The 24,532-nt window shown below is 45.0% G+C and overlaps 2 long non-coding RNA genes across 2 annotated transcripts in view; one reads left to right on the top strand and one right to left on the bottom strand.

The window, feature by feature from the left end:
- Positions 1-11,700: 11,700 nt before the first annotated feature.
- Gm29918 lies at positions 11,701-12,979 on the top strand. The gene is made up of 3 exons (XR_391215.3): positions 11,701-11,787; positions 11,907-11,954; positions 12,422-12,979. It is a non-coding gene; the product is annotated as a predicted gene, 29918 (long non-coding RNA).
- Positions 12,980-23,114: 10,135 nt separating this feature from the next.
- Positions 23,115-24,532, bottom strand: part of 4732471J01Rik (RIKEN cDNA 4732471J01 gene) — a 189,599-nt gene continuing 188,181 nt past the window's right edge. The window contains exon 7 of the long non-coding RNA NR_015569.3: positions 23,115-23,740. This is a non-coding gene — a long non-coding RNA (RIKEN cDNA 4732471J01 gene). The remainder of the gene's footprint in view (positions 23,741-24,532) is intronic.

Here is a 24,532-nt window from a genome sequence, read left to right as displayed (position 1 = left end):
TTTAATAGCTGAGTAGTACTCCATTGTGTAGATGTACCACATTTTCTGTATCCATTCCTCTGTTGAGGGGCATCTGGGTTCTTTCCAGCTTCTGGCTATTATAAATAAGGCTGCTATGAACATAGTGGAGCATGTGTCCTTCTTACCAGTTGGGGCATCTTCTGGATATATGCCCAGGAGAGGTATTGCTGGATCCTCCGGTAGTACTATGTCCAATTTTCTGAGGAACCGCCAGACGGATTTCCAGAGTGGTTGTACAAGCCTGCAATCCCACCAACAATGGAGGAGTGTTCCTCTTTCTCCACATCCACGCCAGCATCTGCTGCCACCTGAATTTTTGATCTTAGCCATTCTGACTGGTGTGAGGTGGAATCTCAGGGTTGTTTTGATTTGCATTTCCCTGATGATTAAGGATGTTGAACATTTTTTCAGGTGCTTCTCTGCCATTCGGTATTCCTCAGGTGAGAATTCTTTGTTCAGTTCTGAGCCCCATTTTTTAATGGGGTTATTTGATTTTCTGAAGTCCACCTTCTTGAGTTCTTTATATATGTTGGATATTAGTCCCCTATCTGATTTAGGATAGGTAAAGATCCTTTCCCAATCTGTTGGTGGTCTCTTTGTCTTATTGACGGTGTCTTTTGCCTTGCAGAAACTTTGGAGTTTCATTAGGTCCCATTTGTCAATTCTCGATCTTACAGCACAAGCCATTGCTGTTCTGTTCAGGAATTTTTCCCCTGTGCCCATATCTTCAAGGCTTTTCCCCACTTTCTCCTCTATAAGTTTCAGTGTCTCTGGTTTTATGTGAAGTTCTTTGATCCATTTAGATTTGACCTTAGTACAAGGAGATAAGTATGGATCTATTCGCATTCTTCTACATGATAACAACCAGTTGTGCCAGCACCAATTGTTGAAAATGCTGTCTTTCTTCCACTGGATGGTTTTAGCTCCCTTGTCGAAGATCAAGTGACCATAGGTGTGTGGGTTCATTTCTGGGTCTTCAATTCTATTCCATTGGTCTACTTGTCTGTCTCTATACCAGTACCATGCAGTTTTTACCACAATTGCTCTGTAGTAAAGCTTTAGGTCAGGCATGGTGATTCCACCAGAGGTTCTTTTATCCTTGAGAAGAGTTTTTGCTATCCTAGGTTTTTTGTTATTCCAGATGAATTTGCAAATTGCTCCTTCTAATTCGTTGAAGAATTGAGTTGGAATTTTGATGGGGATTGCATTGAATCTGTAGATTGCTTTTGGCAAGATAGCCATTTTTACAATGTTGATCCTGCCAATCCATGAGCATGGGAGATCTTTCCGTCTTCTGAGATCTTCTTTAATTTCTTTCTTCAGAGACTTGAAGTTTTTATCATACAGATCTTTCACTTCCTTAGTTAGAGTCACTCCGAGATATTTTATATTATTTGTGACTATTGAGAAGGGTGTTGTTTCCCTAATTTCTTTCTCAGCCTGTTTATTCTTTGTGTAGAGAAAGGCCATTGACTTGTTTGAGTTAATTTTATATCCAGCTACTTCACCGAAGCTGTTTATCAGGTTTAGGAGTTCTCTGGTGGAATTTTTAGGGTCACTTATATATACTATCATATCATCTGCAAAAAGTGATATTTTGACTTCCTCCTTTCCAATTTGTATCCCCTTGATCTCCTTTTGTTGTCGAATTGCTCTGGCTAATACTTCAAGTACTATGTTGAAAAGGTAGGGAGAAAGTGGGCAGCCTTGTCTAGTCCCTGATTTTAGTGGGATTGCTTCCAGCTTCTCTCCATTTACTTTGATGTTGGCTCCTGGTTTGCTGTAGATTGCTTTTATCATGTTTAGGTATGGGCCTTGAATTCCTGATCTTTCCAGAACTTTTATCATGAATGGGTGTTGGATCTTGTCAAATGCTTTTTCTGCATCTAACGAGATGATCATGTGGTTTTTGTCTTTGAGTTTGTTTATATAGTGGATTACATTGATGGATTTTCGTATATTAAACCATCCCTGCATCCCTGGAATAAAACCTACTTGGTCAGGATGGATGATTGCTTTAATGTGTTCTTGGATTCGGTTAGCGAGAATTTTATTGAGGATTTTTGCATCGATATTCATAAGAGAAATTGGTCTGAAGTTCTCTATCTTTGTTGGATCTTTCTGTGGTTTAGGTATCAGAGTAATAGTGGCTTCATAAAATGAGTTGGGTAGAGTACTTTCTACTTCTATCTTGTGAAAAAGTTTGTGCAGAACTGGAATTAGATCTTCTTTGAAGGTCTGATAGAACTCTGCACTAAACCCGTCTGGTCCTGGGCTTTTTTTGGCTGGGAGACTATTTATAACTGCTTCTATTTCTTTAGGGGATATGGGACTGTTTAGAAGGTCGACTTGATCCTGATTCAACTTTGGTACCTGGTATCTGTCCAGAAATTTGTCCATTTCGTCCAGGTTTTCCAGTTTTGTTGAGTATAGCCTTTTGTAGAAGGATCTGATGGTGTTTTGGATTTCTTCAGGATCTGTTGTTATGTCTCCCTTTTCAGTTCTGATTTTGTTAATTAGGATTTTGTCTCTGTGCCCTCTAGTGAGTCTAGCTAAGGGTTTATCTATCTTGTTGATTTTCTCAAAGAACCAACTCCTCGTTTGGTTAATTCTTTGAATAGTTCTTCTTGTTTCCACTTGGTTGATTTCACCCCTGAGTTTGATTATTTCCTGCCGTCTACTCCTCTTGGGTGAATTTGCTTCCTTTTTTTCTAGAGCTTTTAGATGTGTTGTCAAGCTGCTAGTATGTGCTCTCTCCCGTTTCTTCATGGAGGCACTCAGAGCTATGAGTTTCCCTCTTAGAAATGCTTTCATTGTGTCCCAAAGGTTTGGGTACGTTGTGGCTTCATTTTCATTAAACTCTAAAAAGTCTTTAATTTCTTTCTTTATTCCTTCCTTGACCAAGGTATCATTGAGAAGAGTGTTGTTCAGTTTCCACGTGAGTGTTGGCTTTCTGTTATTTTTTTTGTTATCGAAGATCAGCCTTAGTGCATGGTGATCTGATAGGATACATGGGACAATTTCAATATTTTTGAATCTGTTGAGGCCTGTTTTGTGACCTATTATGTGGTCAATTTTGGAGAAGGTACCATGAGGTGCTGAGAAGAAGGTATATCCTTTTGTTTTAGGATAAAATGTTCTGTAGATATCTGTCAGATCCATTTGTTTCATCACTTCTGTTAGTTTCAGTGTGTCCCTGAAAACAGTCATTCTTACACAGATAATGGTCAAGATGGCAGTTTTGGTTAAATATTTCAATATTTAAAAAAAAAAAACTTCTTTAGGTACAATGTGTAAAACACATCCCTTCTGGCCAGGTAATCCCCACTGTACTCCAGAGCAGACCCCTCGGCACATCTGGAGCAAAGAGAGCCAAGGATTTAGAGATAAGAGATTGGCAAATCTAGAACAGGTGCCTCTGCCAAACTGGTGCCCTCTGCCTTAACTCCCAAATGGCGTGCCCTCCTGTTTCCAAACTGTTGAATGCCAGAAGTTTGCTCAACCCAGACAGAAACTGAGGCGAGGAGATGAGAAACAATTCCACTGCTGACAACTGGCAGCATCAGCACCCACCAAAATCTGACAGTGGCAAGAGGTGGCAACAGACAGGCCAGAGCAGAAGAGGGAGGAGCCTCCTGCCATGCAGACCTCTGGGACTGGAGCCCTCAACTGCTGATGACAACGGTTTCAGCTCTTCTGTATGTCTAGGAAGCAGAGATTCCTCCATACCTGGCTACTGGTGCTACTTCTGGGTCTGTGTATTCATTACGGTTTTTACTCTCACTTCTGTCATCACTCCCTTGGGACAGCAGCTGCTGCCATTTCGTTTGATGCTGTCTGTCTTGCCACTGTCAGCCACTGGTCTCATGGCTTCAGCCCCTGGTACTATCGTTAAGGTAGCTCGACACTCCGCAAGTCTGTAGTTTGGTCCACCAGCCCTTCTCCACACCCCACCTTAGCCACAGCTAGCTGATTCCCAACTGCACTGGTTCCACCTCAGTGACTTCTCTCTGTAGCTCCAAGCTCTCAGCCATTCTGCCATGTTCTGGGGACATTCCCATCACTTGTGACATCACTCTTCAACCTCATTACCAATGCTTCCTTCTTGGTGTTACCAATTCATCTTGGACTACCAAAAGTTTCCAAGAAGAGTGGTGGTGGTTTGAATATGGGAGGCACTTTCAGGATATGTGGCCTTGTTGGAGTAGGTATGGCCTTTTTGGAGGAAGTGTGTCACTTTCGGGGTGGGCAATGAGACCCTCCTCCTATCTGCCTAGAAGTCAGTCTCTTCTCCTGGATGTCTTGCATCAAGACGGATTACTCTCAGCTCCTTCTCCAGTGCCATCTCTGCTTGCACACTGTCATGCTACCTGCCACGATGATAATGGAAAGAACTTCTGAAACTCTAAGCCAGTTCCCCATTAAATGCTGTCCTTTATAAGAATTGCCTTGGTTATGGTGTCTCTTCACGCCAATGAGACCCAAACTAAGACAAAGAAGATGCTCACAAGAGGCCTTTCCTGGATGTGACACTGGAAGAAAGGCAGCACATGGGCCTGTCTCTCAGTGCCTAAAAACCAGAGTGTGCTTACACAGCCAGAAAGGGATGTGAGTTCCAGCCACCGTGGACCTATGTGGAAGGGGCAGGCCCTGCTGACAATCATGACACTGTCTCTGTTGCATCAGCCACAACAATCTTAGCTAGACCTCATTGGAATACAAACCCCAGCTGAGTGGAAATGTTGCAGGGGAAGTGTGGGGCAAGCTGAGTCGTCACGCGAGGGCCATACCTCACAGCTCTGGAATAAGGGGTTTGATCTTATGGAGCTCCATCAAGTGTCTGTGAGTGTCCAGGTGGCTGGTGCTCCCATAAGAGCTGGTCGACATCCCATTCTCAGCCAGTCAGGTCCCCTGGAAATGTCCCAAAGCTGGCGACTGGTGAGTGAAACTAGTCATTTCCCACACCAGTATTCTTGGACCTATACAAGAAAATAAAGATAAGAAGCACTTAAGATAAAATCTTTTTACTAATATTAGCATTGAGATAACAAGACTTTAACAGTACTCAGCACTGGCCCAGTGCTCCAAGAACAGGCAGACCCACCAGGCCTATGTTTCAGAAGCCACATCAGGACACAACACTAATACTCATCAAATGATGTCTTGGAGACATGAACAGTGCTGGCTAAGGAGGTAGAGATGGAGCCCATTTCCTAACCTTTGTTTCCACAGATTAAGCTCTTCCCCCAGGTACCTGATAAACTACGACTGCCCATTCTGGGACCTGTGCTATCAGGGGTCCCTGTGCACTCCGCTCCCTTCAAGAGTCTTCCACAGACAAATGCAACAGACAGCAGAAGAGTTCCTGAAGCCTCTCACACAGGATAGTGAGCAAGCCTGGACCACAGCTCCATCCACATTTGCACTGTGTCTTCCTGGACCTTCCCCAGCAGACAGTGGAGCTCATGGCTACCCAGCCTCTCACCATGGGGCCACATCCTTCCCAGGACACACATGCCATCTCCTCTTTCATGCTCAGAGCATGAAGCTCCTTCTGAGACAAACGAATCTACATGTCTGTTGCTGGGACCCAGGCTATGGTGGTGGCTGTTGGGATAACCTTTTCTTCACATTGTGTGAAGGTGTGTCTTTGTCATTTCAATAGTTAATTCTATATTGGCAGAGAGCTAAATGCTGGCAGGATTTTGGTATTATCATTTCTATGGTTTATCACCAGACTTTCTATTTTGTAAATATTTGTCCTTCCTTCACCTGCCTAAGGCAATCTAGAATTGTATCAGAGATGGTCTTGCTACTGATCGGTTTTAATGATGAGCTGATGGCCACTGTCTGGGCAGGAAGTGTAAGTATTTCTTCTTGGATGGCAGGGCATCCTGGGAATCAGAAGCCCAGGGACCACACAGCTCTGAGGGGAGAAGATATCCCAAAGGAAGGGCATCCTGAGACAAGGGATCCCAGGAGCCACACAGCTCCGAGAGGATGCCTCCTCAACAGAGGTGCTGCAGCTCCCAGGGGAGGGTGTCCCCATCCGAGCTGAGGAGCTCAGGAGCCTCAGTTCCCCTCCTCTTGGCTTCTTCTCTTCTTTGCTTCTTTTCGTTTTTTGGTTTCTTCCAACAAGATTCACACCAGGTAGAAAATCTCCTGAAAGAGATTTATTGGAGGGTCCAGGAAGAGGAGGGACGAATCCAGGGATTCTGTCCCGGGAACAGACAGCAGGGAACTGGACAAAGGGCAGTGTTTATAAAGTATTTCTGAGGGGGCAGAGCATTTCATGCAGAGATTTTCTGAATGAGGACTGGTGGGCTATAAAGTCCTCAGCTTGGGGGAGGGGAAAGTTGTATGTGTCAGAGATTGGTGGACTTCTTGTTCAGGGATTGGTAGGTTTTTGTGGAAAGCTCAGGAATTAGTGGGTTTTCTGCTTAGCAATTGGTGACTTTTTTTTTTCACCCCCCCCCCCTTTTCCCTGCATTGGGCCCATGGGTTAAGGTGGGAAGTTCTTCTTGGTTGCACCTAGCTTTTTTTCTTTTTTCTTTCTTCCTTCCTTCCTTCCTTCCTTCCTTCCTTCCTTCCTTCCTTCCTTCCTTCCTTTCTTTGGTTTTTTGAGACAGGGTTTCTCTGTGTAGCCCTGGCTGTCCTGGAACTCACTCTGTAGACCAGGCTGGCCTCGAACTCAGAAATCCACCTGCCTCTGCCTCCCAAGTGCTGGGATTAAAGGAGTGCACCACCACGCCAGACACTGCACCTAGCTTTTGCTGAGGTGCCATCTCGGTGGAGTGCTGGAGAGATGTCGCCACGGTGGACAGCTCCTGCAGGGGTGTTTCAGGAAAGCTGTAGGCTGAGGCGGGAAAGATGTCGCCACCGTGGACAGTTCCTCGTGCTGGCAGTCCGCTGAGGCAGAGAATGAGTTACTCTGTGGAGGACAGCTTCTGAGGGGCAGCTACCTGCTGAGGCGGGAAAGGTTGTGAGATAACATGGACAGCTCCTCCAGCTCCTGTCGTGGTTGCAGGCCGAAGAGATGTGGTGGTGGAGCTGCCATTTTGGACAGCTCCTGTGGAACATTTTACTGCTATGGCCTCAGGCTGTGGGGAGAAGGGGCCGGCTGCTACTTTGATGGCTTTCTCTCCTAGAAGAACATTGAGCTCAGTAGAGCAGCGGTGCTGACACCAGAGCGGAGGGTCTGAGAGCAGTGAGGAGCTGGAGCCCTTCTCCTCCAGAGTGGGGGTGGGCAGAGCCAGCAGCAGAGACCGTGCAGCTTGATCCACTCACGAACACTTTATGGAAATATCAGCAGTCCAGTTGAGTAGATTCGGGTTAGCAGCAGTGGTGGCAAGACTTAGCAGACACAGCTAGGCCTCAGCCGAATCGGCAGGAGTCAGCAGGAGGGAGCAGGGCCAACAAGGATGCCAGGAAAAGTTCTCAGCTGCGTCTCTCAGTGAAGCAAAGATCAGTGAAGCCAAGAGACCAACAGGCATTTAGCTATGCAACCAAGCCAAAACTCATTCTCCATCAGGTCCTTTTTATACTCTTTCCAAACATCATGTGTCCTCCATTGGTCTTGCCTCAGCACGTACACCTGTCTCAGCTGACCTCACTTTGTCAATCAGCCTGAGTCCATGGAAGCGGCAAGAAACTGCAGAACACCATCGGAAGTTTTTTCTTTTTTAATGCATTATTCTGTATGCTGTCCTGAAAAAAATGGAGCTCAACCAAACAATGTAATGGGCCAATACGTGAGTGTTAGTGAAGATTCCTCATCACATGTGCTTGCTTTAGCAAGACATCTTTTTTTTCTGTGTCTGCTTCAGCTAAACACTCCTTCATGTGTTTGCCCCAGCGAAACCCCACCAACACAACTGACTTTCCAAAGAACCCTTAAATTTCCACTTCAGAAAGCTGAGGGTGATGAACACTTTGAGAAAACAAAGGCCACACAGTCAGCAGCCCCTCTGGGCACCACCGAGTGTAGCATTAATAGTATTGTCTGTCCTGTCAGCTCCTCCTCAGGATCTGACTCTGAGAGAGACTCAAGGATGTTTATGCAGATGTCCTCTGCACTCCTTTCCTGGGACAAGCTGTCCCTGGCTCTGTAACAGGGAGGGAAGAAAACAGCAAAGAGCGAAGGGTGTTAGAAGCACAGTGCTACTGCCAGTGGGCTGCTTGGGGAAAGGTGCTGGCCACCAATCCTGACCACCTGAGAGTGATCCTTGGGTCCCAGAGCGTCATGGATGCAGAGCTGCTCATGGGACTCAGCCCTTCCTGCTGAAGTTTGGCTACTGCTGACTTTCAAATGTGCGCACTAAGTGTTTCTACCCACTGCACCATCACCCATGCAGATTACTGGGGGATTCTGTTTTTACCAGTGCTGTGACAGGGAAAAGAAAATCAGCTGAGATACCTATAGACAGAGGCAGCCTTGGCTACAGAGCAAGAACCTGTCTCTACACTGCTTGGATACAAATAAAATCCCAGCAGTAAACCCAACTACAAAGTTAAAAGTGAACATCTGAGTCTGGCACCTGATCCTTGGGATCCATGGGCAAATGGCTCCAGGAGACCCATTGATAACAGCATCCATGGATGGTCTTGTCCCTTGCAAAAATGCCACTGTTTCAGGGTAAGTCTGCATGCCGTCACACCTACTGTGCGTCATGTTCAGACTCCAGCATGAGACACAACACCAGAACTAGACAAAGTGCACTGCTCTGGTGGTGAGAGCCAGGCCAGGACACATCTGTGCAGTTTTCCGATTGCTCTGAGAGGCTTTGTGTGGCTGAGGTCTTTTTGCTGTTTTGGGAACCGTGTCCCAGCCCAGGCTTCCTCTCAGGATGGAGATGATGATTGTCATGAACTCTGATCCTCCTGCCTCCACAGCCAGGTGCTGCTCCTACAGATGTACACCCCACCTCTGGGTTTTTCTGAATATTTCTGATGACCTGAGATTGATTTAATCCAGGGAGATGAAAGCCATGGGTGGAGAAGGCATTGCTTCCTCTCCTGTGCCATTTACTGTGACCTTGTGAAAGAGGCTTTACAGTGTTTTTATGGTAAATTACATATATTATATATATTTAATGGTAATATATATACAATATATGTATTATATAATAATACCATACAAAAATATAATTTATAAAACAGTTGTAACATATTTACAATATATAAAAATATATAATATGGGCCGACCGGTGGTGGCGCACGCCTTTAATCCCAGCACTTGGAAGGCAGAGGCAGGCATGAAACCTCCAAGATGGCACCATGCTTCTTTTAGTGTTTTTATGTTGTTGTTTTTATTTTGCTTTGTTTTTTGAGACAGGGTTTCTCTGTATAGCCCTGGCTGTCCTGGAACTCTCTCTGTAGACCAGGCTGGCCTTGAACTCAGATACACACTAGCCTCTGCCTCCTGAGTGCTGGGATTAAAGGTGTGAGTAACCATTCCCCAGTCCTTTTTGCTTTTAAGTTACATTATTCATTTATTTGATTGTTTATTGGAGGTGCCTAGACAGTCCCCAGGTTGTGCCCACAGCTCAGTGTCTGTGGAGGAAGAAGAGATTGTGTTTCTGTCCACTGTACATGTCTAAGGATCTTTTCCCAGTCGAGGCTGAGTTCTGGAACCAGACTAGCTTACTGTGTTACAACTGTGCATCACCAAGGCAGGTTTGCCATCGTATCCCTGCCGGACGGAGCTCTGAGAGCTGGGGAGCTGTGCTGCTGGGTTTCTGTCAACTTACTCAACCTAACTCATCTGAGCAGATGGAAGCTCAGTTGAGAAAGTGCTTCCCTTCTACCCGATGGGCCTGTGGGTAAACCTGTGGGGTAGTTTCCTCATGGATGATTGATGTGGAGGCTCCAGCTCACTGCCGAGCCTCAGAAGGTCCTGGATTGCTTAAGAACATTGAATAAGCCAGGAAAAGTGGTGGTACTCCTCCACGGCCTCTGCAGCAGCCCTGATCTTTGTGGTTGTGCCTCCAGTTCCTGATCCAACTTCCCTGAATGGCAGGCTCTAAGCTGTAAGGTGAACCATACCCGCTCGTCCCCACGTTCGTTTTGTTCATGGCATTTTACCACAGCAACAGAGACCCTAACTAAGACAGAGTCCCTGTGAGGGAAAGATGGCAATTTAGAAGGGACGAAACCTGTGCATTCTTCCAACCAACTCCTCGCTACAAGGAACCAGAGAGGTGAAAATTCCTACCCACCACCATCAGGACATCGAGAAGAGATGGTATCATTTAACAACTGTAATTTTCACATAAAGATAGTTGTCTGTTACTTTATTTTTTTTTTAACCTATCTTTAAGGATGGTTCTTAAATGCTTTAACCTCCCATCTAGCCTGCCACCCACCAGAGGTAGTGGAAAAGAAAGGACACTGGGGAAGTGGATCTGTTTAGAAAGGTTCTTTGGAGCAACTCCCATCTGTGTTGTCTGGAAATTGCCAGCTCAGCTCACAAGTCAGCAGTGGCAGCAGCTTGATCCACTTGAAAACATTTCACAGATACACCAGCAGTCCAGTTCAGTAGAGTCAGGATAGCAAACACGAATCAGCAGCGGTGTCACTACCTAGCAGAGACAGCCAGGCCTCAGCCTTGGCATAAGTTAGCAGGAGGGACCAGGGACAACAGGAACACCAGGAAAAACTCTCAGCTGTGCCTTTCTCAGTGAAGTAAAGATCAGGGAAGACTGGAGACCAAGAAGTGTTTAGCTATGCAAGCAAGCCAAGTTCAGGTTCTGCCACTGTCGTGTCCTTTTTATACTTCCTCCAACCATCACGTGTCCTCCACCACTCTTACCTCAGCACATGTATCTGTCTCAGCTGACATCACTCTGCCAATCAGTCCTTGGAAGTAGAAAGAAACTGCAGCACACTACAAGTTTTTTAGTGCATTTCTCTCTATGAAGTCCTGACAAATGGAGCTCAACTACGCAATGTAAGGCGGACCAATACAAGTGTGTTGTTAGCCAAGAATCCTTCATCACATGTCCTTTCACATGCTTGATTTAGCAGAACTTCCTCTCTCCTGTGTCTGCTTCAGCGAAACGTTCCTTCAGGAGTCTGCCTTAGTCTTTCACCTGTGTTCACTTCAGGTAAATGTTCCTTCACGTGTTTGCCCCTACAAACCACCATCCAACACAACTGACTCTCCAAAGAACCCTGTAATTTTCCATTTCATGTCAGGCTCTCCCTTGTCTTCAGAGCTGTCCGAGGACTGCCCGAGTGGATAGCATATCCCCTTTCCTTTCCACAGGCAAGGATCTGAGGGAAGAAAAATGGCCATGCAAGAAACACAGTACTTGTGAGAGAACTTGGAGAATATACCCTGTCAATTTCCTCACCCATCTAATCTACCTTCTTCCAGGACACACATTCTCCCAAGAAACAAACAGATATCACACACCATCAAGAGTTCCTTTCCATGTGCCAAGTGAGGATGAATTTATTGTGATTCCTCTTCTACTTTCTCTCCATGACAGGTAAACAAAAACCAAAACATAAAGGAAGATATCTACTACCACCTTGGTTATCGTTGCAATCATGGCTCAGTGAATGTTGGAGCTGCTTATGCTAATATTTGTAGTCAGTTACCTCCTAACTCATAGCAGGTAAAGTGACTTGTCCTCTACCATATCCTGGCTCCCAAGGTGCTCCCCAACTCAGGAAGCAAACAACAGTGACAATGTCTCCCATTTATGTAGAGCAAGAAGTAAGAGCATTCTCAGTGAGGACAGCCAACACTGTCCACCCCGGGTAAGCACAGCCACTGACCAAGGGGAACCAGAAGGTTCTACCACCTGTCCCCACCATGGCATCTGGGACACCAGCCACTGTCCACTGTCTGACTCACAGAGCAGATCTTCTCTCCCCAGCCCTCAGTTGCTGGAGGTCCTCACCTCTTCCCGGCCACAGGAGACCAGGTCAGTGCTGAAGGGAGATTCAGTCCACCTAGGTGGGGCAGGTCTGAGGGAACCACGTGTCCAGGAGCCCGTTCCTCTTGCTAATGGCTCCCCCCACCCCTGAGGGTCCTGGACACTCATTCTCCTTTAGGAGACTCTGCCGTGAGTGTGAATTGTGTCCCTTGTCTTCATAGGAGCATGTCCCTGACACATACCCCTGAGGAAAGATTTATCACAGCTCTGTGATCTGGGAGAACCCCTGCACCATATAATCCAGGCTTCTGTCCTTGTTGCCTCTCCTCTGGCGCTAATAAGCTCAGTCTGCAGAACAGACTCTGTAGCACGCAAACTCTCTAACCGGCCATGCGCATCACCAACCCTCAGCCCTCAGCGTGTCTAGCCCCGCCTCCTTCAGCTACAAATGGCGAGTCTTAGATCAACTTTGCCTTTCTGTGCTCTGGTGACTCTTCTCGTTCTTCCTCCCGCAGGTCACAGGCCCCACAACAACTCTCCTTGAGTGTGAGGCAAGTATTGCAACTCACACTTCCTGTTTCCTCTCAGAGGGCTCTGTGGGAACTGGGGACTCAGAGCCACAACTGTGCTGTCAAGTGTGTGTCCTTAGTGCCTCGTGCAACAGACAAGGAGCTTCGCCTCCTCCGCCCTTAGCCTGCTCACCTACATTCTGCCCACTATAGAGAGAGGCCAAGGGTGCCAGTGAGCTCTCACCTGTAGCTCCCAGCACAGACCCAAACAAGGAAGGGCCACACCCTTCCACCTTGTCATCGGAACCTGCTCTGGCCTTCAGTGGAAGGGATTCCATTCAAAGCAGTGAGGGGTGCAGGTCCTGGGGTCTCTGCATCCCCTTCTACCCTGCACTCTTGTCCTTTAATCTGTCAGATGAATTCAGACAAGACACAGGCATTGGACAGGAGAGTGGCAGGTTTCTTAGAGAAACAAGGGAGGCCCGGGAGTGAGGGTGGGCATCGGCCAAAGGGCCCACTGCAGATGGAAGGCCCTCAAGGGGTGGACAATGGCCAGAGGACCACGGGCTGCATGGTTAGGTAGGCTGGCTACTGTGTTCTAAAGTCTGCACAGACAGCCTTTCTGAGGCGTGGTTTCCTGCTCAGGAGATTGACAGGCCATGTGGGTTGACTAAGGAGGGGAAAAGTGTATACCTTTGTTCTTTATCAGAAAGTGTTGGGGCCGGCTTGTGGCTCTCATGTCTGGATTAGAGCCTGGGATGCATCTTGGAACTGAAAGAAAAGAGAGAATCTAGGCGGGTAGAGAGAGAAATGGAGTGAAGACAGGTTTCTGATCAAGACTTAACTTTAATGTCCGCCCAAACACGCTTTATAAAGAAGAGGGGAGGCCCATTCCCAGTCATGCCAAGTTCCTTGTGAAGTTGTCAGATCAGCCTTTTAACAGGAACTCGAGAAAATCACAGTTCGGTGTTAACTCTGGAAGATCTTGGAGAACCGGTTCGGCCTCAGGCAGGCAGCAGGCAGTGTAACATCAAAGGAGAGGGATGAGAAGCAGCACAGCAGGTGGCTCCGCCTCAGTGCCCGACAGTCTGAACCAGCCTGTCTAGGCTGGAAGGAGGTTACAAGAAAGCTCTTGCCACAGAGCATCTTAGGTCCTTTTAGCAATTGAGAAAGCCATCTAAAGGATTTAAATGGAGTTTACAAGGCTGTGAATGTAGTGCCCTTGCTTGCCTGGCTCTACAATGCCTAGATTTGATCTGCAGCAGCACAGAATGCAGGAGTGTGGTGCACACCTATAGTCACAGCAGCCTGGTCCTTGGGGAGCACGGGGACTCCCTGGGTTACATGGGGCCAGATTCTCGCATGCAGGCACGCATATGCTCACCCAGACCAAATTAGGACAGCTGAGACGATTCAGTGGATGAAGGTTCACAACTGGCCTGCATGTTGTCCTCTGAGATCCACAGATGCTCTGTCTCTCTCTGCACTAACTGCTGACTGCACTGACTGCTGCACATGCTTCTCAGGTTGCTGGAGTTCATGGTATTTCCTGAAGATCAACGCTCAACAACCCAAACCACCAGCTTCAGTGTCCCCATCTCATCAGCAACTGCCTTCCAAGGTGGTTAGGGGGGAAACGCGGCGATGGGACCAGTTCTGCTAGCTGCTCTGCTCATGTGTCAGTCTCCTGCCCCTCACTAGTGGGGAAGGGGAGGACATTGTCCCCTGTCCTCACCAACACAACCCTGCAGCTTGGCCTTCAGAGTCAGCAAAGAGAAAGGCAGAAAATGGACTAGGTGGCCAGTGGCCAGCAGGGTAGGAATCACTGCTGAAGGACTTTGCTCTTTAGACCACAACAGCGAGAGTGGGGTTTTGGGTCATCTGAAGCAGGGAAACTGCCAGTGGCAGAGAATAATGGGCCTTGGGTGTTGTGTCCGGCCAGCAGACCACAACCTGGGTTCTAGCCTGGAAAGGCATTTTGGAAACCTGGAAGAGAAGAGGGGCTAGGTGGCGAGAGAAAAGAATGTAGCCAAGACAGTTACTCTGATCAAGGCTCAAATTTTATTGTTGCGACACTAGTTATGAAGGAAGGGGGAGGGGACCCGATTCCCGCCGAATAATCTCTGGTCCAGTAGAAAGGTGCACGTGTGTGGCTCCTCAGGTTCCAGCAGTGGGCGTGGCAGAACGAATGAGCAGGAAGCTCCACCCCGAGCAAGCAGGTTTCAGGCTGGGGGAGGGGAGACTACATCTCCTCCCTTTTATTAACAAAATTTAAAAAAAGAAAAAGCTGGACTGAGGGGGAAAAATTATCTATGCTCAATAGTTCTGCCTGGAATCTAGGGCTAAGGAAAAAACCTGCTTTCCTGGGATTCCTTAACTTTTCTTATGGTAAACTGTATCTGGCTAAGAGTGACCTTTCTTATCTTAGTGAACAACTAACTGAAAAGCCTGGAGCTGTAGGCTCTGACTTTATAATGTTAATTAGTACTTGGTAGGTAACTTTCTAGTTGAATTTTAAGTAGGGCGTTGGAACTCTGGCTAAGTTTGACTGAACAAATGTGAAATACACTATAATAAGAATAACACTAAGTTGATATTTCTCGGCATTTTTGGATGATAGGTGGGAAACAGGGAGAAGGAGTTCGACCGGCTCTTGTAGTACAAGGCCAATTGGCTTTTTTATTTGGGTGGGAGGCAGTGAAGGGCTTGCCCTTTCAATAGTACGTCTCCAATCTCTCTCTCCCCTATTAATTAAGTTAAATAAGGCAACGCTTAACTGAGGTGATCAAATGATTTTCTCATCCGTAGATGAGTGGGCTTTTAACCTTGGCTTGGGTGGACATTGACCCGATTCCTCTCGTGGGTACTGATAAGACCCACACCTGTGGCTCTGGGTACCTTTTGGGGAGGTGAGGCAGAGCCGAAAACTATTTTTTCATTTTTAGCCAAAATTTGGTATCAACCTCTTTTAAACCGGGTTTATCTTACAGGAAACTCAGAAATGGTCAAGCTGGACCTTCTCCTGTAGTGCCTCTGCACCAAGCGATGTCCATACTGAATTTGTACAATTACAAACCAGTATGCACAGTTCTGAGTGCTGTGCAGTTCCTAAAGGAGAATTATTAACCTCAGATTTAGCAAGACCTAGGCAAGAATTATGTCATTAGTAACACCACGATTTGTGGCTAAAATAGGAGCTGGAAGTCGTTTCTCCTCATCCCTGTATTTTTTACAGCCTAAGGACACCTTGCAGTAACAGCAAGAGTGAAAAGCCAGAGGTCAGCTAAGGGACTAAGCCTGTCTATCAAAATAAAAACCAATCTTTATTAATATAGAAATATCTACTTTTCTAGCTCTCTTGGTAAACCTAATTTTTAACTCAGACTGAAAGCCACGTGCTGGAAATGTCTTTGGAAAGGAGATAACAGCAGCCACCTGTGTGCTCTAGGGGGGCGGGGATGCACATCCGCTGGTCCGCCTCGAGAATGTTGATTTACCTGCTTGAAAGACAAAATCTCGACAGTGAGAAAGTAGGAAAGCAGAACTTCTTTTGGGGAAGTCTAGGTACTTTATTCAAATGTAAATTGTAAAGCTGAGGCTAGTCTCTGGCCTCCTGTCGGGAGCTGGCTCAGAGAGTAGCTTTTTTCGGAGCCTGAGTCCTCAAGCTGACTTTTAAGCAAAAGAGGAATTTTAGTCCTCAAGGTGATACTTTAGAAGATTTAGAATCTGTGTTCATCTGACAAATTAATCTATCTGGCAGCCACCGCGCTCTATCTTTATCTCGTGAAAAAACACAAACTGAGTCCCTACCCCAAATTAGAACTGGATCTGGACTCTTCCATTTGTTAGTCAGGGGGTCCTTCTATTTTACCAATGTATTAAGTGACCAATTGCTCTTTAATAGCTTTTTTTATTAGCTGTAAGGCCAGCAATCCTTCTGAGGTTAGGGATCTAGGGGAAGTGGGGGATGTGTTTTGAATTAACTTTGCTAGGTAATTTAGAATATAGGAATCTCTAACATTGGACTGAATATTAGACCAGTCTGAGATTGAGTTAGAATGGCTGGTCACACTGAAGAAAAGAGAAAAATCATTATGACTTTATTAAATGACTAATTTTACTAAGTCTGAATATACAGTCTCTGATGTACTATTGTCATAAAGTTAAAAGGCTAGAAGCTAGTCTAAACTGGAAAAATGACAAGTAAGGATGGATCTAAAACATGAATTTAATTTAGTTTTTTATTCAATTTAATCAGGACATGAGTCAACTTAACTACCAGCTCGTCACACGAATTTACTAATATGCTTCTGTAGCATTCTGTGGAGAAAACCTGTTTTTCCCCTTTTCTAATAAGGTAGCTGTTTTAGGATCAATCTATAAGCCAATAAGTAGATCTCTTTAAGATACTATAAAGCATTTATTAAACTCTTTGACATTAAAATATTAGATTTTGAAAATAAAGGTAAGACTTTAATAGTGTGCATGGGAATGCACTAAATAGTATGCACGGGGATACAATTTCTCTCTTTTTTGTCTTTTAAGAAGTTAAAGTTTTAAAATTTTACAATACCTAAACTTTTGAATTAATAACTAGTTGACAAAACATTTTAAATACTTGGCTGTAAAGGGGCAGTGACTAATTGTACTTTTAATCAATTTTCTTAAGGAGCTGTTGTAACTAGAAGGCTTGCAAAGTTATTAAGAGTCACATGTGCTTAATTTATTTATTTATTAACTAGAAATATGCATAAGCAATTGTAAATTTGAGAATAGTATCTGAGGGATGAACAATTTAAGCAATTGCGAGCTCAGAGATATGGCATTGACTATTAATATACAAATTAAGGTTTGATTGTTTAGCATTTTAAAACACCATCTACAGCACACAACTAGATCATCTGTGCTGAAATAGGGGAAACTGTGTCTTAAGACTCTGCCCCACAGAAGCTAGTTGGGCCCACGTGGGCCAACGATCGGCTGGGAGGATGAGAAAAATGACTTTACAATAATGTTTTTCTTTTTGGCCAAAGAATTGTTTTGGGCACAACCAATTTTTAATTACCAATTAATAACAATTATAAAAGCTTTCTTTATTTTTTGTAGAAACTTTTGTAGTAAACTAAAACCCTAAGCAATAAAAGGATATTGTCTCTGAATCTTTTGGGTGAGAGCAAGGATTTAAGGTAAACTTTAAGAAGCATTAGTTAATAAAATACTTTTTACTTAGGAAACAATATACACTGAAAGATTAAAACTCTTGGCTTCTTGTATAGAAGCAGAAACAATAAAATTTTTTTTTTACATAATGTAAGGTTACATTAGCCATACCTAGAGGCAAAATTTTCTAGTGATTACAGTTCACTAGAAGCAAAACTCTTTGAATTTAAGCATTATTTTAAACATCTGAGTAGATCTGTAACACTGTTAAAAAGAATTTCTCTTGAACACAGGGAAAAATCTTTCTCAGTCACTGTTTGCAAAACAAAAGAAAGGCCACAAGCCGCTCTGGGGCTGCCCAGAGCCCTGTATTGACTCAAACGTAAAATACTTTTTAATTTGAGCATCCTGGCCCTCTTGTAATAAGGACCGATTTTAGAGAAACAATATAACTGTTTACGCCTCTAAATTTTGATACTCTTTTTTAAGATGACTTACAGTTAAAACGTTCTTCACAACTTTAGTGTTGTGAAAAAATTGCCTGTACTACAGTTTCCTGTCAGGCAGCAACTATAACCAAACTGTTTGTCTAATCTATTTACAAAGACAAACATAACTAGATAACTTTGTCACAGTTTGTATGAAGTGAGCTGTATGAGCGCTCTCATAAGATGATTACTCTTGTAATTATCTTAATTACAGTATACAGGTGAATTAAAGATCTTAAATTTGAAATCAAACTGCAAGCTGAAGTCAATGGAACAATAGCAGATTTAACCATAATTTTTAAGTTTTTTGTGCAAGGTTAGGATAATACCTATAACCTTGGGAAAGCAAAACCCAAGTTTAAAACAATTTATTATCTTTAAAATCAATATTAGAAGCATTACTATCATATTACGAAGTTTGGATGTCAATTAATACCTATGAATACCTATTAAAGCAAGCTTTAATGCTTTAATAAAAAGACATTGCTTTAAATCTTATCTTAAATTTTACTATTTAGGATACGAACCACATTAATTATTACCTAAACTAGAAATATCTTTAGAGACCCAGCCTCTTGGGCTGCCTTATGCCATGTGTCGGAAGGACTCTAAACTTGAGTTATCAAATTTAACACTAACCATCTGTAGCAATGTAACAATTATTAATCTTAACCAACAACTTATGAGCTGAATGTGAAGACACTCAGAGCACATTACCAATAAAAAAGAACCAAATGAAGCAGTTACATTTAGACTAATCAGAGAATAATAATTTTTGTAGCTACAATCATAGAATAAAAAACACTTTAGCATTGTCAAACACATTAATCATAAACCATTTATTAGCTTTTTTACTCCGAAACTTAGAGGCCGTGTACTCGCCTTTATTTCCTAAAAGGAACAGTTTTTCCAGCAGGGGCCCTCCCGCCACGTGTCTGATTTCTGGCTGAAACACGTGGCAGCTCTCGGCTTTGCAGATAAAGTTTTTTATACCATCTTTATTATCCAACACAAAACATAGAACATTCATTCATACAGACTGGACACTAACATACATGAATTGAACACGAGAACAGATTGGTGCACCGGACATTAGACAAGACACAAAAGGTAACAGAGTACTCCTGCTATAAGGCCCAGAGAGAAATTTCTCTCTGCTTTTTGGGACATTTTCCTCCCTTATGATGCATTTTTTATTAACTGGGGCAATCCGCCTATTCCTTTTAATAAACCCTTTCTTTTCTCACACCTCATGTAGCTTCAGAGAGCTACGGCCTACCGCCTGATACCCAGCTCCTCACTGCTGAACCTAAGTGAACCAGCGCTCGGGTTTAACGCTGTCTCAGCTTAGCCCATACCTTCTCCGGTATGAATTTCCTTTATCCTTTATTTTATGGAGCTCCGAACCAGCAGCGTCTCTTCCAAAAATCCTTTGCCGTTTCTCAGCCCCACGTTGGGCGCCAATTGTTGTGTCCGGCCAGCAGACCACAACCTGGGTTCTAGCCTGGAAAGGCATTTTGGAAACCTGGAAGAGAAGAGGGGCTAGGTGGCGAGAGAAAAGAATGTAGCCAAGACAGTTACTCTGATCAAGGCTCAAATTTTATTCTTGCAACACTAGTTATGAAGGAAGGGGGAGGGGACCCGATTCCCGCCGAATAATCTCTGGTCCAGTAGAAAGGTGCACGTGTGTGGCTCCTCAGGTTCCAGCAGTGGGCGTGGCAGAACGAATGAGCAGGAAGCTCCACCCCGAGCAAGCAGGTTTCAGGCTGGGGGAGGGGAGACTACACTTGGGAAGGGGTGACCTCTAATGGGGAAAGTCCTTTGACAGTGTGCAGAGGACTGTGTGCAGGTTCCTGGTATGTGACCTCTGCCATCGGAAGGATGACAACCCAGATGGGCTTGTGTGCAGTTCTAGGACTCTAGTGAGAGTCGCTCTGTGGGAAGCCACATGTGCCGTTGCAGAGTGGCACTGACTACTGCTGGCCACCATGCATAAGTTTGGACAAACAACCAATGTGTACATATGCAGTAAAGTTTTTTGCAAAGACACTGCCTGGCCTGGGCATGATAATGAGGTTCTGTAAGGTACTGAGAGTATAACCAATCAGATGTGAGACATGCAAATGAGGTATGATAATGAGGCTCTGTGAGGTACTGAGAGAGTAACCAATCAGATGAGGAACATGCAAATGAGGCGTAGTGCATAACCAATCCGGGTGTGAGACACGCCTCTCCTAGGCTTATAAAAGCAGCACCAGTTCTGGGCTCGGGGTCTTTTCGCCTCTGCAATCAAGCTCTCCCAATAAACGTGTGCAGAAGGATCCTGTTGCAGCGTCGTTCTTGCTGGTCGAGTCCGGTGCGCGCAAGATTGCTCTGTACCTATTTGCTGTCCTGGTATTTCTACTGAACAAATCAGGGCCACGAATCCAGAGTCCTGCAGCAGGAGCAGTCCTGGTTGATCGCAGTGTGGTCCTGGGCAACAGGTCTGGGGTAGGGAGCTACAATCTCCCATGCATTTCTGTTCTGGATTCCTGGGCTGCGCATTCCATTTCACCTCTCAGCTGTGACTGCTCTCTGTCCTACTAACCTGAGTGACCCAAGCCATCAGTAAGTGCATGGAACACTCCTGGACTTTCACCCACTCTGTGTTCTCAGGTCTTCCTGACACACTTCTGTCTCCTTAGCTCCCTGAACCTGGCTCTTTCTCCTGCTGGGGAATGTCTAGTGTCCTTCACACAGTCCAGATCTCTCTAGCTCACATTTCCTACTTTCTCCACCACCAAGCATTGAGTGATCCTCCATTCTGATTCCCTCCATCTCCCTGTACATCTCTGCCACACTAACTCCTGTGGCAGCAGAGACTGAAAAGGCTGTGTGGAGAAAGAAGGCAGCTGACAAAGGAGACAAGAAGCCTGTCCCCACCTGTCTTTATAAAGTAGAGCATACTCAAGAGATGCTCAGGATAGGAGCTAGAGACATGGTTCAGTGGGAGAGCAGTGGGAGAGAGTACTGGTTGCTCTTCCAAAGGACTTGGATTCCCTTCAATTACATAGTGGCTCACAACCTACTGAACTCTAGACCCAGGGAATCAGATGTCTGCCTCTGGCCTCTGGGGTAGCAGACATGTAATGATGTACAGACAGACATGCTGGTAAAATACCACACACGTACACACACACACACAAACAGAGAGAGAGAGAGAGTGAGAGAGAGAAGCAAAGTGTATAAATGTGTGTGATATAGGGCTTGGGCACTGCTTATCTTTGAAGGATAGAAGACAAATTCGTGAAACCAGTTCTCTCTTCCACCTTTACATGGGTTTCAGAGATGGGATTCATGTTGTCTCCATCGCTAAGCAAGCAACACTGCCCATTGTTCTACCTCAGCAGCCTCAGGAACATTAATGTAGTGTTCTGAGAACACCTTTACTCCAAGAAGTACTTATTTTTCTATCAAAGATGTCTAGCCACCTAGAGCCAATATTCCAACAACCTCACATGCCTCATGAAACTCTTACATATACACCTGTTTGCTCAACCCCTGCACACTGCCCTGGTGTGCATGCTTGCCTGGTTTATGCCATTGGCACCTGCCTTGGCAGAGAGTAACCTCACTGAGTTACATGAAAGACATATATGTTCTTTCCAGCAATTTAAGGGCTCATCTGGGTTCAGATCTGCTCCCTTGGACAACTCACTTCCCCTACATGTTTTGGTGGCCTCCAGGGTCTTGTGTGAGAAACATTCCTTTGGATTAGTAGCAATTCCAGGAAAGGTAACAATCCAGGCAACGTGGGGGAAGGGCTCAGCCAAAAACCATGGCAACCAGACAGCTGTGCACTCAGACCAAGGGAAGGAAACCATCCACCTGACCAAACATTGCCTGTGTTGTCGAACATGCTGTCGTAGCATGGAGTGCAAGACACTTGCGCCTTAGGGATGATCAGTTCAGATACAAAAAAACCTCTTCCTTAACATTGGAGCTTGTGTCTCTAGGGAACTCTCAACTTAGGATCCAGAATGAGAAATACCAAAGTGAAACCAAACCCAGTGAAAAATAACCTTATTTCTCCAGAGGTGGAGGACAGACACCTCTCACTGACCACAGACTCTTCCAGCTCACTGAATATACCCTCCATTCCCTGACCGAGGGGAGATTGAACAATGTGATTAGTCTTTCCCCCAGACCTTACTTTCTGATGTATGGCCATGGCCATGTGGTGGGAGCTAAATAACACTAACACTAGGGAAGATAACTATATCCTGTTATCTTCCTCCCTGGGCATGGGGGACTCCTTTCTTCCCTTCTCCACCTGGTTCCCTTGGAGAACCTAGGCGACACTGTATCAAGTTTGTGGGAAGACAGAACAGCCAGCAGCTTGGTCCCACATGGTTTTTTGCAAGGTTCCCCGGCAATTGCTTTACTTCCCAGATCACCATCCACAGATACCAAGGTTTGAAACCAGGGCTACCTATTTGTAAGAAATGAGTTTTGAGACTAAAGGTCCAGCCCACGTGTAAAGTGTCTGTCTGCTCTCTTGGACAAAGGGTACCATGGTTGTTAGGTTTGAAGGACACCAAGGACAACCGTCTAACTGCAGTGCTTATCAGTGGGGCACAGCTCATGCTGGCCTCCTGGCTCTCTTACACTGTTCTGCCTGTTACAGAGACCATGCAGGGATGCTGGCGCTTCTCCCCCACCCTATTCCTGCTGCTGCCCTTTCCGGATCCTTTACCTGGAAGCTGAGTGAGAGCAAACACAGACCCACAGGACAGTGTTTGAATTCACAGTTACATTTGTGCTGAGACATATAGACCCCCGTCTGTGACTGAGACCATGGGATTCCCTCCTCTGTTACTTTGTTCTTTGGGAACTATACACCAGAGGGTACTTTCTGCTCTTATGTCTATGCTAATCTAACTCAGACACTTGCTTGAGAAATAAAGGAGCAGCTGTCCACTTTTATATATTCTCCATGACCCCATGCCCTGGTGATATACGGGCTCGTTTTATGGAGCTGAGTTCATCACACAGTCAAAAGAAACCAAGTTGCTTTGTTGCCATCTTGACTGATGCCTTCATTAAGATAAGGGTGACCATGTGACCTGGCCATTAACCTGGCTAGCAACATCATCAAAATGGTGACACCCCTAATATTTCCAGTGTCACTGAGCCCTCGGAGGATCACTGTATCCCAGGACTTCCTGTGCCTCAGGCTGTCGGGCACACATCCCAATCCTACACAGTTTCCTCGGTTTTACTTCATCTTCCTGTGTTCCTAGTGGGATCATGGAATCGGGGGACCCAGAAGAGACTCCAAGATGGGCTCTATCATCACACAGTGAGAGTCAAAGCATTTCTTGAATAGTTCAGGGGCAATAATGCAAATGTTTCGGGTTGGTGCACTGCTCTGCAGTTTTCACTGCTTTGGAGAGAAGACTGAAGAGCTTCTCAGAGCCATCTGCCTCCAACATGAGGTAGTGACACCCTCAAATGCCTAAACCTGGGAACATGTTTTTAGCAGCCAAAGTCTGAGTTTTGAGATAGTACAAACCGAGTACACAGGGCCCAAAGGATACCCAGACACCAGACAAGTTGCTGCTAGTGGGCATTCCAGTGCAAAGATGGATCAGCCTGCTTGGGCAGGATACTCCTCACGATACTGACTTTGCACATGCTGGCAAGGATGTGGAGAAAGGAGAACAGTTATGAGGACTGAGAATCAGCATTTGATTATCTTTACAGAGTGCACAAAAGCATTTTGCCTGCATTTGCTCCTCTTTGTCCAATAAAAGGCTTTTTCTCAAATAATAATGATCTATATGCAGTAATAACAATTATGAAGACTATCAGGTAAGGATAATATTACAATATCTAGTCCTTATGTATTTGGTAATTTTGGATATTCTATTAACTATACTGTTGATGAGTTCAGAGTTCTGTACCTAAATCATTTTCTACCATAACTTGCATTACCTAAAAACATCCATTTAAATCTTTAAAACCTTAAATTTCTATGTGAGGCTGTAACTATATAGTCTCCAATCCCATCGTAGATTTGAGAAGGAATAAATAGTATCTGAGTATGCAGGAAGTGCAGAGCAAGCAACTTCCAACACTATAGAAATGACAGACACTGTTGACTGTCTGAACAGTCCCACATAAACATCTCTGTAATGTTGGAGCATCCATCTTCATCCTTCTGGCCCAGAATATCTGACAGACCTTTTTGTGAAGTAAGAATTATAAAGGTCTGCTTGCCTTGTGTTGGCCAAGCTCAGCAGTTGACTTCCCTGCATTCTATTTGTCCAGTTTAGACAGCTTTCTGTCTGCATTTGAAGCAAGAGCAGTTTCTGCCCAGTGGCAGCTGGCCACATTTGAAGTGAGCTCCATATGGAAGCTTTCAATGCTCATCCCCTTCTTTGAGGTGGATTCAGAGTAGTGTCAGGATGAGACCTGTCTCCTTGTC

The sequence above is a fragment of the Mus musculus genome, chromosome 7, assembly GCF_000001635.26.
Source record: "Mus musculus strain C57BL/6J chromosome 7, GRCm38.p6 C57BL/6J".
NCBI classification, from domain to species: domain Eukaryota; kingdom Metazoa; phylum Chordata; class Mammalia; order Rodentia; family Muridae; genus Mus; species Mus musculus.
Note: the sequence above shows the minus strand (reverse complement) of the source record. Positions and strands in the feature narration are given on the sequence as shown.